The following is a 16435-nucleotide window of genomic DNA, read 5'->3' on the forward strand; positions in this document are numbered from 1 at the left end:
GTTCACCTTCCTGCCTCCCCCCGCATCTGCTCGCCTTCCCCCCCTTCTCCTCCTCCTGCCCCTCCACATGAGCTTTCAGAAGTTGATACATTTTGGAGACAGCCTGTCTGGACTGCTCAGGAATTAAGTAGAACTCCGAATATATGAGGCAGAGGAGGTGCTTTGTGGGGGAGGCGCTTCGCCTCAGGTCACCTCGTTTCTGCTCTGATCCGCTTCGTATCATGAGGAGGCTGCTCCGAATCTGCCCACCTTGTTATTCAGACTTCATAGAGAGGCAGTGCACAGCCCTACAAATAACGTCTTCACTGAAAATGTTTGTATTTGTTATGAGGTTATCAGTCTAATTGGAGATGAGATGGATAGAGAAAGATTAGCGGATAATGAGAGGATAAGAGAGATATTTTTTCTCCATTTTGCAGAATACTAGAACTTCAGATCATCCAATGAAGCTGAATGGTGGGAGATTAAGGACAGACAAAAGGAAGTACTTATTTCAACAGTGCATAGTTTAACTACAGAATTTGCTTGCTCAAGATGTGGTGATGGCTACCAATTTAGATGGCTTTAAATGGGGAATAGACAAATTCTTGGTGGATGAGGTTATTGATGCTTACAAGGCATGATGGCTATATGCTAGGGGTGGGAAGAATGTAGACCTGGATCAACTGGTAGGTCTCCAAGTAATCTGCAGTAGCTCAGAAAGGGTTTTCAACTCCCAACAGTTTAACAATAGCAACAACGAAAAAGCCTTTATTCCCCTCCTAAAACAGGCTGCTGAAATCGAGAGAGCTTGAGGCAAAACAGGAGTAGATTTGTGTGTGAAAGGATGGGTGTGCAAGCTTCAGTTCTGGTACTGAAAACTAATTTCTGGGCTGAGCATATGCTCAGGGGCACCTTATTCTGCAATTCTATGTCTGCCTTCCTGAGCCACTATTTTCCACCTGGATCTGGTTGGTGGACCTCAGGCATCTAATGAAAAACGAAGTAGATCCCACAAGTCTAAAGTCTGCTCACTTACCCCTAGTATATGCTACCTCCAGGATCAGAGGCAGAGTTCCTCTCCACACCAGTTGCTTGGGAACAATGGAAGAAGAGGGCTATTGTCATCATGTCCTGCTTGTGGGCTTCCCATAGGGATCTGCTTGGGGAATTCAGGATACTGGACTTAAATAGGACTTTGTCTGGTCCAGGAGAGTTCTTCTTATGGTCTTATGAGATTCAGTGAATATTTGTATGTATTCATCCATATATGAAAGTGTGCGATTCAAATTATTTCTCTGATTTTTGAAGGAGGTACCCAGAGCTAGATCCTTTTAATAGAATGGTGGAAGAGCTAAACAAAATCATAGAGGGCTCCGGGATCCCTCTGATAAATGCTCCTCTTTATCTGAATATTATCTATGCTCCTGTTGTCCAGTTTTATATTACTGGTCTATTTTGCCAATTCAATTTCTAGCAGTGCTATAATAGAGGGTTTCACTTTCTACTTGCAACTTACTTGAAGTAGCATGGAGAATGGTTCAAAGGGCTTCTGTTAGTCAATATATGGTACTGCGATGCCATTTTCTTACTTGAGTGTTCTTTAAGATTACATCATCAGCCCTAAATTGACCTTTACAACCATACAACCATATCTGTTCCCTGTTGCTGGTGCTCAAGTGATTTATTCTATTAGCAATCATTTAACTTCTTATTTTTGTATAGAGGTTTATTGATCCAATCCCAATTTTTTTGCCAGGCATCATAATACTCGGAAAATAAAAGTAGATTAATTTATCCCCTCTTCCAAGGATAATTCATAGTACTTAATGCAATTGTAGCAGACTATTTGACCAAATAAACCTGTTACACAGATTTTGCCATTCCTTCAGACCAGAACTTTTAACCTTCAGTAGAATATTTTGTTGTTGTTTATTCGGTCAGTCGCTTCCGACTCTTCGTGACTTCATGGACCAGACCAGCCAGAGCTTCCTGTCGGCCGTCACCACCCCCAGCTCCCCCAACGTCGAGTCCATCACCTCCAGAATATCATCCATCCACCTTGCCCTTGGTCAGCCCCTCTTCCTTTTGCCTTCCACTTTCCCTAGCAGCAGCATCTTCTCCAGGGTATCCTGTCTTCTCATGATGTAGCCAAAATACTTCAGTTTTGCCTTTAATATCCTTCCTTCAAGTGAGCAGTCTGGCTTTATTTCCTCGAGTATGGACTGGTTTGATTTTCTTGCAGTCCAAGTCACTCTCCGCATTTTCGTCCAGCACCACAGTTCAAAAGCATCTATCTTCCTTCGCTCAGCCTTCCTTATGGTCCAGCTCTCGCAGCCATAGGTTACTACGAGGAATACCATTGCTTGAACTATGAGGACCTTTGTTGTCAGTGTGATGTCTCTGCTCTTCACTATTTTATCAAGATTTGTCATTGCTCTCCTCCCAAGAAGTAAACGTCTTCTGATTTCCTGGCTGCAGTCAGTGTCTGCAGTAATCTTTGCGCCTAGAAAGACAAAGTCTGTCACTGCCTCCACATTTTCTCCCTCTATTTGCCAGTTCTCAATCAAGCTGGTTGCCATAATCTTGGTTTTTTTGAGGTTTAACTGCAACCCAACTTGTGCACGTTCTTCTTTCACCTTTGTCATGAGGTTCCTCAGCTCCTCCTCGCTTTCAGCCATCAAAGTGGTATCATCTGCATATCGGAGATTGTTAATGTTTCTTCCAGCGCTTTTAACTCCAGCCTTGGCTTCATCAAGCCCAGCACTTCGCATGATGTGTTCTGCATACAGGTTGAATAGGTAGGTTGAGAGTATACAACCCTGCCATACTCCTTTCCCAATCTTAAACCAGGTCATTGTTCCGTGGTCTGTTCTTACCATTGCTACTGGGTCGTTATACAGATTCCTCAGGAGGCAGACAAGATGACTTGGTATCCCCATTCCACCAAGAACTTGCCACAATTTGTGATGATCCACACAGTCAAAGGCTTTAGAATAGTCAATAAAACAGAAATAGATGTTTTTCTGAAACTCCCTGGCTTTCTCCATTATCCAGTGGATATTGGCAATTTGGTCTCTAGTTCCTCTGCCTTTTCGAAACCCAGCTTGTACATCTGGCAATTCTCGTTCCATGAATTGCTGGAGTCTACCTTGCAAGATCTTGAGCATTACCTTACTGGCATGTGAAATAAGTGCCACTGTTCAATAGTTTGAACATTCTTTGGTGCTTCCCTTTTTTGGTATGGGGATATAAGTTGATCTTTTCCAATTGGTTGGCCATTCTTGTGTTTTCCAAATTTGCTGGCATATGGCATGCATCACCTTGACAGCATCATCTAGATTTTAAACCGTTCAGCTGGGATACCATCATCTCCTGCTGCCTTGTTATTAGCAATGCTTCTTAAGGCCCATTCAACCTCACTCTTCAGGATGTCTGGCTGTACCTCACTGACCACACCGTCAAATCTATCCCTGATATTATTATCCTTCCTATACAGATCTTCCCTATATTCTTGCCACCTTTTCTTGATCTCTTCTGCTTCTGTTAGGTCCTTGCCATCTTTGTTTTTGATCGTACCCATTTTTGCCTGGAATTGACCTCCGATGTTTCTAATTTTCTGGAAGAGGTCTCTTGTCCTTCCTATTCTATTATCTTCTTCCGCTTCTGCTTGTTTAAAAATAATTCCTTATCTCTTCTGGCTAACCTCTGGAATTTTGCATTTAATTGGGCATATCTCCCCCGATCACTGTTGCCTTCTGCTTTCCTTCTTTCTTGGGCTGTTTCCAGTGTCTCAGCAGACAGTCATCTTGCCTTCTTGGTTTTCTTTTTCTTTGGGATGTTTTTTGTTGCCGCCTCCTGAACAATGTTGCAAACTTCTGTCCATAGTTCTTCCAGGACCCTATCTATTAAATCTAGTGTTGATCTTTAAAACATCGGATTCGTCGTTCACCACCAGCACCATCGGCTGCTAGCCGTCCTTTTGGCTTTGAGCTAGCTGCGTCATCACATCTGGGGCTAGTTGAACTTATCCTCTGTTCCTCCCCAGTAGCATTTTGACCATCTTCCGACCTGGGAGTCCCATCTTCCAATGGTATACCGACATATCTCTGGTTGTACTGATCCATTTAGTTTTCATGGCAAGAATACTGGGGTGGGTTGCCGTTACCTTCCCCAGGGATCGTATTTAGTCTGACCTCTCTGCCATGACCTTCCCGTCTTGGGTGCCATGACCTTCCCTTCATGGTTTAGCTCATGACGTCACTGAGGTGCTCAAGCTCCAGCACCACAACAAGGTAACGATCTCCTTTGCTGGAGCAGTAGAATATTAGCTAATAGGAAAATAACTTTTGACAGAACATCCATTTTAACTGCAGAAACCTTCCCCATCCATGACAACATCAGTTTTGACCACCTCTTCATATCCACCTGCATTTGTTGAAGTAATTTCTTATGTTTCAGTTCTAGTATTTCCTCTATGTCCTCTGCTACCTAGATTCCAAGATATTTAATTCCTATAGATTTCTGTTGTATATTAAACTGTTTAGATAGCTTGATCTTACTTTGTTCTGATAAAACCCATCTAAACTGATTTTGAATTATTAACTTTATAACCTAAAATCTCTGAAAAAGCATTTGAAAGATGAACTAATGGTGCAATCCTATTCAGATAGGCGGCCGCCTCCGAACTTGGAGGCGACTGCCTATCCAATGCCGGGCAGGAGAAGCATGGAGGGGATTGTTCCATCTGTGCTTCTCCTGCCCTGCATTTTCAGCTAAACAGCTGATTGTGGGCTGAGCGCAGGAGAAGGCTGCTGTACGACACATTGGATGTGTCATACAGGCATTTCCACCCTCCCTGCCCCAGAACGCCCCCCAGGCCAGAACGCCCCTTTTCAGCTGCTCCACTCTCCTCCTGTGAGCGCGGAGGACAGGGCTGTTCTGTGCTGCCTTAGAGGCAGCACGGAAGTGGGGGGAGGTCGATTCTCCAGGAACCAACATTGGAGTGCGGGCTGCGAGGTCAGTTCCCAGAAAACCAGATATCCTATGCCCACCTAGCCACTGTCTAGCAGCCATAGGATTGCTCCCTAAATGAGACAAGGCCCCACCCTCAATTTAAACAAGAAATTCCCATATCATCTGCACATAGCATAACCTTAGATGTTTTCTTTTGAAAATGTAGCCCTTGAATAGCTCTCTAATAGCAACAGTTAAAGGTTCCATACACATAACAAATAAAGCTGGAGATAGGGGACAACCCTGTCTTGTGCCTCTACTTAGGTCAAAATTAAGTGTCCATAAATTGCTATTTTTGCCATTGGATTGAGGGCTGGCATTACCATCAGACATTTGGCAATGGATTGGTGAAAATATGGCAAAAAGCCTAATTACAATGAATTTGAAACAACATTATTTTAAAACATTACTTCAATTATATTTAACACCTTACAAAATTAGGATATGATTTAGGGCATGATAGATGTTGGAGATGTGTTTCTTGTGGAGCAGATTATATGCACAGTTTTGGCACTGTGCTAAAATTAAATCTTATTGGAATCTGGTTGTGTTTTATACTGAGCAGATAACAAGTTATAAGCTTCCAATGGATCACCTTAAGATACTCCTTAATTATTTAAAAGACTGTGTGGAAAAGGTGAATGTGGCATTAATAATAATAAATAATTTTTGTGAACCACCCAGAGAGCTTCTGCTATTGGGCAGTATAGAAATGAAATGAGATAAATAAATAATGAATCTTTTGACAATGGCAATCAAGAACTTTATTTGGAAAAAAGGTACTGTTCCTCCTTTGTCTGATTTTTTTTTCCAGATCTGGATTGTGCCAATGACTTACTAACTTATTATATAAGGGCTAGAGAAGACCAAATGTTTGAAGATAGGTTTATTGAAAGATGGGGTATCTTTGTCATGTTTTGAAACGATACCTTTAGAGACAATGTTCGCCCATTTTCCCTACTCTGATTTTTTGTTGTTGAAAGATATGTACACATTTATTGGGTGAGTATTTATGTTAATTTTTAATTTTTATTTTATATAATTAAATAAAGACTAAAAAAAGAAAAAGGGGTGGGGTGGTGGGATCTGTCCTTCACACAGAAAAGGCATAAACTCCTATTCTCACATTCACAGGCTAAGGGATATTAAAAATATACAGGAGTGGTGGTGACACTACCTTTGAGGAATATAGAGGGTGTCTTACAACCTGTTCTGCCTCACAAGGCCAGAAGTGCAGACGTACCAGTTTGTCATAGTACTTTGTAAAAGTTTCCACCAATAATTCTGGTTGTTTGACCATTTCTAGAGCTTTTCACTCTGACCTCTTCTTCTATTATTTCTTCCATATCATTCATGCTATTACTTCTAGAAGCTATGGTTGGAGGACATGCAGCATTTTCATTGTGAATCATCAATACTGATCAGATCTCCATCGTGTAGGATTTGATTTCTTCATTTGGGAGGTGGGCAGGCGGGTTCTGTAGAGATGCCATTGCTTTTTTTCTTCTGGATTCAGTAGAATTGCTTTTGATTGGCACTACACAAGTTGTTTTGTTGTTGCATCAGACTCCTGTGGCACAAGGAGATACTGACTCCACAGGTTTCCAATTTCTGCTTCTATGATTCAAGGTAATGCATAAGTGATGTCATAAACTACTTTTACCTGGGTCAATATATTGTGTTTTCTCAATATAGAGTTAATGAAGTCTAGTGCTCTGAGAGAATTCACGTACATGGTATTTTTACCAATTTCAGGAGGCAAATCAGTTGTTTTTTTTGCATTTAGTCTTGTAAGCTATTTTGATTCCTGTGTTGAGAGCTATTAACATTGCTTCCTATTTTATTCTCTTCCTCAACCTCAAACCTATAACTTCATTGAGGCAGCACCACTGTATACTGCTGCTAGATCTTTCTTTCCCATTTCACAAGCCTCTTTAAATCAGGTTTGTCTGATATAATTTAGATGTTTTATTGTTTCAGATGTTTGGTGACTTACACTTTAGATATACAAAGTCTTAAAAGTACACCTGTGTTTTTATACATCTGGACATATTTATAAAAATTGTTCCTAATGGTATCAAACTCAGTACCATCTCTGAATAAATGTTCTCTGTCACTACTGTTCTGATTTTATTATGTTCTTTAAAAACACTTGGCTCAGTGGGTTGGAGATGCTTTAAGATTCCACTTATTATTAGATGACTTTTTTGTTTCAGAGAGGTATTTCCTGCATAGAATCAGATGTTTCCTATCAGCTATATTTTGTCCTGTAAATAGGGAGAGCTACAGCTTGGTAGTAAAGCACATAGATCATAGAATCATAGGGCTGGAAGGGGCCTACAAGACCATCAAGTCCAAACCCCTGCTCAGTGCAGGTGTCAGGGTGGAAACTGAGCCGTTAGAACCCCAGAGCAGTTCTGATTCTGAGGAGGATCAGCAATCCGTGGGAGAGGAGCCAGCTCATCCCTCACAGGTACAGCAGCTGGCACAGATTCCTCCTGCCGGCATTCCGGAGATAGATAGTGCCCCTGGCAGTGAGCAAGTGTGGGAGGGGGGCTTGCTGGATGCTCAACGCAGACGCAAAGAGCGACAAGCGATGGAGGGCGCGGAAAGGAGGCGTAGCGCCCATTTGGCGTGCAAGCAACAGCCGTGTCCCGTGGACCCAAGGGAAAGAGGGAGGATCTCTCCCTAGCCCATAAGTTCAGGGTCTTCAAGTGACTCTCCTTCAAATGGGGATCAACTGCCTACTCGGCGCATAGGCCACTCTGCTGTTCCTTGCTTAGTCGCTGGTGATTAGCACTTGAAAGAATCATTAAGTTGTAAAAGGATTAAAGTCTTGAAAAGAAACCTTTCGTCTGTGTCTTGAGTTGGCTATTGGAGTCTACTGAGAGAGGCAGCCACGGCACTCCTGACAGCTTGATCCCCGTTACTCTTTCCCCCCCCCTTTTCTCTCTCTCTCTCTCTTTTCCTACTGCTGAATGGAGGGTGCCAGGGACCCAGCAGTGCAAGGTCTGGTGCAAGAGAACCAGATTCTCCGTGATCTAGTGGCTCAACTGATGACTGCCATACAGAATCTACAAGCTGCGGTTCAACCCCCACCACCTCCGATTCCCCCCCTGTCAGGGTGGACACTGAGCCCATAGAATCCCAGAGTAGTTCTGATTCTGAGGAAGAGCAGTCGCTCCTGGGAGAGGAGCGTGCTCCTCTTTCCCAGGACCAACAGCTGACAGAGATTCCTCCCACCAGCATTCCTAGTTTAGTTAGCAGTCCAGGGAGTGACCAAGCACAGATAGCAGACTTGGTGGATGCGCGACGCAGACGCAGAGAGCGGCGCCAGATGGAGGGCGCGGAAAGGAGGAGAAGTGCCAGGTTGGCGCACAAACAACGTCTGCACCCAGAGGCTCCAAGGGAAAAGGGGAGGGACTCTCCCTAGTCCTTAAGTTCAGGGGTCTTCCAGTAATTCCCTTTCAAACGGGGACCAACTGTTCCAACTTAGGGCATAGGTACTGTGCTGCTCAGATCTAGTTGCAATCGGTATAGTTGTTAAGTTGTAAAAGAAGAATAAAGCTTTGAAAGGAATTCCTTTGTCTGTGTCTGGACTTGGCTGCTGGTTTAGACAGAGAGAGACCTCCAAGGAGCCCTTGACACCCCCACCACAAGTGCCTGGTGGCTTTGCCAGAGAAGTTTTCTGGTGAGAAAGGACTTTTTCAGATTTTCCGGGCCCAATCGGAGCAGTACATGCTCCTTCGACCTGGGGATTTCCTGATGGAACAGGTTCGTGTGGGCTTCATCATTAACCTACTTTCAGGCGTGGCAGCTAAATGGGCTTCGGGACTTCTTCTCGCTAATGACCCCCTGCTCGGGGACTATCAAGGTTTCATGACAGCTATGGCCACATTTTTCAGTGACCCCCTCTGCACGCAGACAGCTTCTCGGGAGATTCGCTGCCTCAGGCAAGGCAAGGACTCAGTTTCCAGATATGCGACAACTTTTCGCTTGCTGATGCAGGATTTACAGTGGAATGATGCTGTGCTGGTGGCTCAGTTTTTGGACGGTTTGAAAGACGAGATCTTGGATGAGTTGGTGCACATGCCTAGCCCGCCTACTTTGGAGGACCTCATCCAGACCTGCCTCCAGATAGATAGTTGGCTGGAAGACCACCAGCAGATCCGGCAGGCTCCAGGGGCCGAGATTTCCCTCCTCCCTTTCCCCCTATTTCCTGCCCCCTCCCCCACCCCCCACCCCTGCGGTGGGGGTGGAGGAGACCCCAATGCAGCTGGGAGCTACCCGAGCCCCACTGCCGCCGGAGGAACTAGAGCAGCAGCATGCTGAGCGCCGATGCTTTCGTTGTGGAAAACTGGGACATTTTGCCAAAACCTGCCATGCTAGACCCACAGCTCCTCTGCCTCCCCCTCCTCTCCTTCCTCCCCCCCTCCTCCTCGCCCCCAGGCCTGACTAGGCTGCCCCCCAAGCCTGTTGGGGGTCTCCAGTGTGGGGGGCGGTTCCACACCTGGTGGGTGCCTTCTGTAACCCCCCCACCCTCCCATCTCCTATTGCATGTTCACCTCCGCTCCTCCCAGTGGGGTGGGGTGGAGGCCATGGCTTTAGTGGACTCGGGGGTTACGACCTGTTTCATGGATGAAACCTTCGCCCTTTCCCACAAGATTCCTACCCTGCCTCTTCCTGCAATGGTCTCCCTTGGCAGTGGAGACCATTGATGGGTGTCCTCTTTCTTCGGGTGCGGTGACCCGGATTACAGCTCTGCTCACTCTGCGCGCCCAGTCGCACGTTGAGCAGATTCAGTTTCACTTGGCCAAGGTTCCCCAGTACCCAATTCTGGGTGTTTCCTGGCTCTCTAAGCATAATCCTCAGATTTCTTGGGAGCTTCAGCAAGTGGAGTTTGCATCTCCCTACTGCCGGGAGCATTGCCTCCCAACCGAGGTGCCAGTCCCAGCCCAGGCCTTAACCCTTTCCCCCCCTCCTCGCTTCTGCTTCTGGCAGTTCTTCAGCTACTGTGATCCTCCCAGAGAAGTATGCAGCTTTTGGGGATGTTTTCGACAAGAAGGAGGCCGACCATCTCCCCGCCCCCACCACCCATTTGACTGTGCTATTAACCTCATTCTGGGGGCGACCATCCCCACTGGATAACTGTATTCGATGTTGGAGCTGGAACTTCGAGCTCTGTGAGAATTTTTGGACACAAACCTCAAATGTGGCTTCATTCATCCTTCCTCCTCCCCCGACTGCGCCTCTACCATCTTTGTGGCCAAGAAATCTGGAGAACTCTGCCCAGTGCACGACTATAGAGCCCTCAATTCGGTCTCGATCCCTGACAAGTACCCCCTCCCCCTGAGATGCTGGAGCGCCTCAAGGCGAGCCAAGATTTTCATGAAGTTGGACCTGCATGGCACCTACAATCTGATTCACATCTGGGAGGGGGATGAGTGGAAGACCTGTTTCGGCACCCAGTACAGAGCGTATGAATAACTAGTGATGCCGTTTGGGCTCGCCTGCGGGGGCCCCCCCCCCCATGTTTTCACGTTTTATGAATGCCATCTTCCAGGACTATTTGGACACTTTCCTCATTGTGTATCTCGATGATTTACTTATATTGTCTGAGGACCCCCACGCCCATCAGCACCATGTCTCTGCCGTCCTCCAGTGCCTCTGCGTGCACCATCTTTATGCCAAGCTGGAGAAATGTGTGTTTGACCTAACCTCTTTGGACTATCTTGGCTACATTATCTCAGTTGATGGTATCAGGATGGATCCTGCAAAGGTCCAGGCTGTCCTCTCCTGGCAGGCTCCATCCACCAAGAAGGACTTGCAACATTTTCTGGGGTTTGCTAATTTCTACAGAAAATTTCTGCCCAGCTTTGCTCAGCTGACATCTCCTCTTACAGACCTCCTTAAGGGCAGGAAATCTCCTTTTCATTGGACGGCATCTGCCCATGAGGCTTTCGAGGAACTTAAGAAGCTTTTTAGTTCTAAGCCAATCCTGTTACATCCCGACCCGAGGAAGCCTTTTGTGGTGCAAACTGATGCCTTTGACTTTGCGGTGGAGGCGGTGCTTTTTCAGCCAGATCGGGCAGGTGGCGGGTTGCAACCCTGCACCTACCACTCCAGGAAGCTGAACATGTCTGAGAGGAATTATACCATCTGGGAGAAGGAACTGTTGGCCATCAAGTCCGCTTTGGAGACCTGGTGTCATCTGCTGGAGGGGTCACAGCACCCAGTCGAAGTTAGAACCGACCATCGCAACCTGGAACATCTTCAGACAGCCCATGCCTTAAACCAGCGGCAGATTAGGTGGTTGCTTTTTTCCCCCCGGTTCCACCTTAAGATTTGCCATGTGAATAGGGATGTACGAAAGTCACTTACCTTTCCGTGGATTATGTTCATGGGGGGGGAGGCACTCCATCCCTCCCCCCGAAATCCTCGACGGGGGGGGAGGCGATCCAGTCCTCCCCCCCAGAATCCTGCCTGGCCGGCTGTGCTCCATGGCAGCTCCACGGAGCAGCCGGCCAGGCCCAGGCCAGGGCCGTCCGCAGCTGGATTTCCGGCCGCGGAGGGCTCTGGGTAAAAAAAAAAAAAAAGCGTACGCAAATGTCGGCGGCTATGGCCACCGCCATTTGCGTTCCTTATTTTTCACCGTCTTAGTCTACGTAAATATTTATGTAGACTATTACGGCGAAAATGAAGGGGAACGCAAATAGCGTAGTGGGCGCGATTTGCGTCCTTTTTGATTCGCCGTTTTAGCCTACATAAATATTTACATATTTACATTTAAATATTTACGTAGGCTAAAACGGCGAATCAAAAAGGGATGCAAATAGCGCCCACTACGCTATTTGTGTTCCCCTTTATTTTCGCTGTAAGTCTACGTAAATATTTACGTAGACTAAGATGGCTAAAAATAAGGAACACAAATGGCGGTGGCCATTTGCGTACGCGTTTGGTTTTTTTTACCCAGACATGATAGGCTATGTAAGTCTTTACATAGCCTATCACGTCTATGGGAAAAAAACACACAAAATGACAAGACTGCAAATGGCGGCGGCGGCAGCTGGTCGAAAGACCAGTCGCCGCCGCCGAAGCCACTGCTGGAGCTACCACCTCCCGGAACATCCGCCCCAGGTAAGTCTCATCCCGGGGGGGATCCGCGGGGGGGGCGGGGGAGTGGCAGGCCGTTCCGCCACAGATTTTGGGGGGCCGAATGCACTGGCGCTCGGCCTCACCGAGATCTGTGGGGGAATTCTCTGACATCCCTACATGTGAAGGCCTCCGACAACCTACAAGCAGATGCTCTTTCTCGTAAGCCGGACCTCCAGCCAGGGGGTGAGGGAAATCCCCCCCTCTCTGATTCTTCCCCCCCAGAGCGTGGCGGTGGCTGCGGTGCCTCGCTCTTGGGAGGAGCTCCTTCACTCTGCACAGGCTCAGGATGTTTTTGTTCACACAAAAGTGGAGGAATTGGGGCTAGCCTCTGCCCCCCCCACTCTACCCCCTTCTCTTTGCGAGGTGGCCTGCTTTACCATTCCAGTCGGGTCTATGTGCCTTCTAGACCCCTCTGCAAGAAGGTCCTCCATCAGTGCCACGACTCCCCCACCGCTGGGTATTTTGGCTTCGCCAAGACCCTGCACGGAGTGATGCAGGATTTTTGGTGGCCTCATGTGTGTTGGGATGTCAAAACCTATGTCGCCTCTTGTCCAACCTGCCAGCGGGTGAAGGCCCCCTCAGGAAGCCCACAGGCTTGCTTCACCCCCCGCCTACTCCCTCAGGACCTTGGAAGCTGCTCTCCCTTGACTTCATCACTGACTTGACTCCCTCACACGGTAAGGCCACCATTCTGGTGGTGGTGGATTTGTTTTCTAAGATGGCCCATTTCATCCCCTGCTCTGGGTTGCCCACAGCCAGGGAGACAGTGGAGCTGTTTTTGGCGCATGTTTTCTGGCTCCACGGATGGCCCGAGGATCTCATTTCGGATAGGGGGGCCCAATTCACTGCCCATTTCTGGAGGGAGCTACTTGGGCTTCTCCATGTGACACTCCATCTTTCCTCCGCCCACCATCCACAGATGGACGGTCAGACCAAGCGCCAGTGCTGGTGGTGGAGGAGGAGGAGTTTGAGGTCGTGGAGATTCTGGACTCCCGCCTCTCTCGCGGCTGCCTGCAATATCTAGTGGACTGGAAGGGGTACAGGCCAGGTGAGCAAACCTGGGAAACCGCGGAAAACGTGCATGCTCCGTTGCTGCTGAGGCATTGCCACCAGGTGTACCCCCACAAACCCAGGGGCCCAGGGAGCCTTTAGAACCCCAGACTGCAGGAAGCCTGATTCCCAGGTGGTTTCCCATCCAAGTACTAACCAGGAAGGTATTAACCAGGCTTGAGGAGGGTATTCCATAAGTGGGGCATCACAACTGAGATGGCCCTCTCTCTTGCAGCCATCCGCCTAACTTCATTCAGTGGGGGCATCAGAAGACAGCCTCTGAAGGTGACCCTGCTTAGCTTCCGAGATCATGCTTTGGAAACAGACATCCCAGGTTCAATTCCCAGGATCTCCAGTTTAAATCTCAGGCAGCAAGGCTTGCCAGGACCTCTATCTGAGTTCCTGGATTGCTGCTACTGGTTGAATCAATGGTCTGGCTTAGTAGAAGGCTTCTTTATATGGTTATGGCTACTAGTTGGCCATTCCTTTATGCCATGCTGGGTGGGGATATTGGGAATTGTAGTCCAACATACCTGGAGGGCACCAGGTTGGGAAAGGTTGGGTTACCTATTCTGCTTAATTGCATAGAATAAGTTGGTTGATAGAAGCTAATGGTTCAGAGTTAGTTTGTTTATACTTTAAGTCCATCCAATAACAAAATGTTCTCTGAGCAGATTACACGATAAAAGAATAAAAACAGTAAAATAAATAAAAACATTACACAACAATCAGCACAGGAAATACAATATATATCTATATCTAAGCAGCCATTCCAGCACTCTATGGGTAAATCTAAACAGTAAGCTCTAGTATCTAAAGTCTAAAATTCCCGAGAGAAAAGGAATTAATTTGCAGTGTGGGTGCCAGGTAAGCCTGCTTGAGGAGGGTATTCCATAAGTGGGGCATCACAACTGAGATGGCCCTCTCTCTTGCAGCCATCCGCCTAACTTCATTCAGTGGGGGCATCAGAAGACAGCCTCTGAAGGTGACATAAGGTTCCGAGCAGGTTCATATGGGAGGAAATGTTCCTTTATGTACTCTAGCCCCAAGCTGAGATAATTGGAAGTCTCCACCTGAGGGAGATAAACTGATAGGGTTTCAGGTCCTTTGAGCACAGCAGACTAAAATATATGAGATAACTTAAGCTGAAATATGTAATGAGGCAATGTGCCCTGGATTCTATCAAAACAATGCACAGGCCACATACTGGTAGATGAATTTTAGGATTTCATATACTTCTGATTATTGTGTCTTCCCCATAATAAATATATTTAACATGGACAGGGGTTGTGGTTTTGGATGATTCACTCACTGTGCTCATGAATTAAGGCTCCTATGTACATTACTTGGGAAAACTCCACTGAATGAAATGGGAATGACTTCTGAATAGACATGCATCAAATAGGGCTACACAAGAGGCTTTCAATGATCCTTATAAAGTAGTCTCCTACAGCCATCTAGGAAGGGTCTCCAAAGGAAGGAAAGTTATGCACTTGGCCTGTACAGAACTAGTCAATACCTGTGTCTAATTCAACCTTTTCCAGAATGGCTGGCTAACAAGAAATAGCTCAGGGCCCATCAGCATGTCTGGCTGTGAGTGTGGCCAAGCCACACAACCTTCCAAGAATCCTACATTGCGCACTTCCTGGATTCAAAGCCAACCCTAAAGGCAACTACTTAAAATTAAGTAATTACTCATTTTTTGTAATATCCTTCTGGGCCTCTGATTTTCTTCTTGCTCTACTTCTCTTGATACTGTGACCAACAGTTGTACTTCTTAAGCAAGCCTTTTGCACTTCATATCTTGTTCTCTCCACGTGGACAAAGTAATAATAATAATAATAATAATAATAATAATAATAATAATAATAGAACATCACAGTACAGAAAATGTTGCACTGTCGGAACACAAGTGTAGAACTGCAGAGGAAAATCAGGCACCGAGTGAAGTGTCAGATTTTCCCCAGATTTTCAATACTTTTTTTTAAGGTTCAGACTGAATGTCAACTATTGTTTGTTCATTATATTTATATCCCACTCTTCTTCCCAGGAGCTCAGCAAAACATTTTTAGCCTCACAAAAATACTCTTAGGTAGGTTAGACTAAGAGATAGTAGCCCATACAAGAAGACACTTACTAAGCCTCGTAAATGAGCAGGGATTAACCTGGGTTTCTTCCGCATGCATAAACCTGTGGCTGATTCCTCCTATTGGCAGGTCCTCCCACCCACCCCAAATTTAGGTTGACCTGGTTCACAGTATGTAGATTGACCTGATATGACCAGCATGCTGGTACATGGTGCCCAATTGGTCCCACTGCAAGTGGGCATGGCTAAACAAAGCACAGACCTTCAGTCCATGATTTGTTTAGCATGATATGCAAACCAGTGGCTTGTTGCTGGGTTATTTCTCTGGCTTGTTGGGAGAGAAACAAGCCAGAGGTTCAGGTTCACATGTCATGCTAAACAAACCATAGGTCTATGGTTTCTTTAGCTACTCCCTCTTACAGCAGGAATAATCAGGCAGCAATTACTAGCACACTGTAAATGATAAGTTTATTGTGACATGTGAACCCCCCATGTACTTCAAGTTGCTCGGGAACCTTAGACGCATGTTCCTATCATGAGAACACACCAATTCCCAGGAGTTCAGCAAAGGTATTATATTAACATTAAATTTGTCAAGACTCAAAAGGCAAACCTCTTAACAAGTATTTTACTTTCTTTTAGACCTGGGGTGGGCAACTTTGGGAGGTTCAGGAGCCATTTTCACATACCCCCAGACACCCGCACAGGCCACACTCCATGGGGCACACCACACTCCGTTGGGGGCTGCACAGCCCACGGGGCACCCCCAAAAGAAAAATTGGGGGGAAATCAGCAGGTTGCCACCAAGATTGGGTGGAAAACAGCTCTGTAGCACTAAAAGGGTTAAATTTAGCATGTTTTCAAGCTAAATTTGCCCCTTTTAGTGCTCTCTCTCTCAAACATGTACCGGGGGCACGGTGGGAACCACAAGTAGAGTAATACATAGTATGGGGATCAAAGCACAACACACAAGAAACAATTTTAAGGTGCGTAATCTCAGAATCTTACCACGGCTGCTAAAAGCTGCCTCAGAATCAGGTCAGGGGAAGCAAAGGTGCACATTTCCTCCTGCTCCATCTGTCCCACCTTGGCCCTTCGAGGCTGAGCCCTGCCCACTGGAGGATCCCCAGCTGTTACCTCCCATCTGGG

The sequence above is a fragment of the Heloderma suspectum genome, chromosome 2, assembly GCF_057233095.1.
Source record: "Heloderma suspectum isolate Gila_16-S chromosome 2, 16-S_ref, whole genome shotgun sequence".
NCBI lineage: Eukaryota > Metazoa > Chordata > Lepidosauria > Squamata > Helodermatidae > Heloderma > Heloderma suspectum.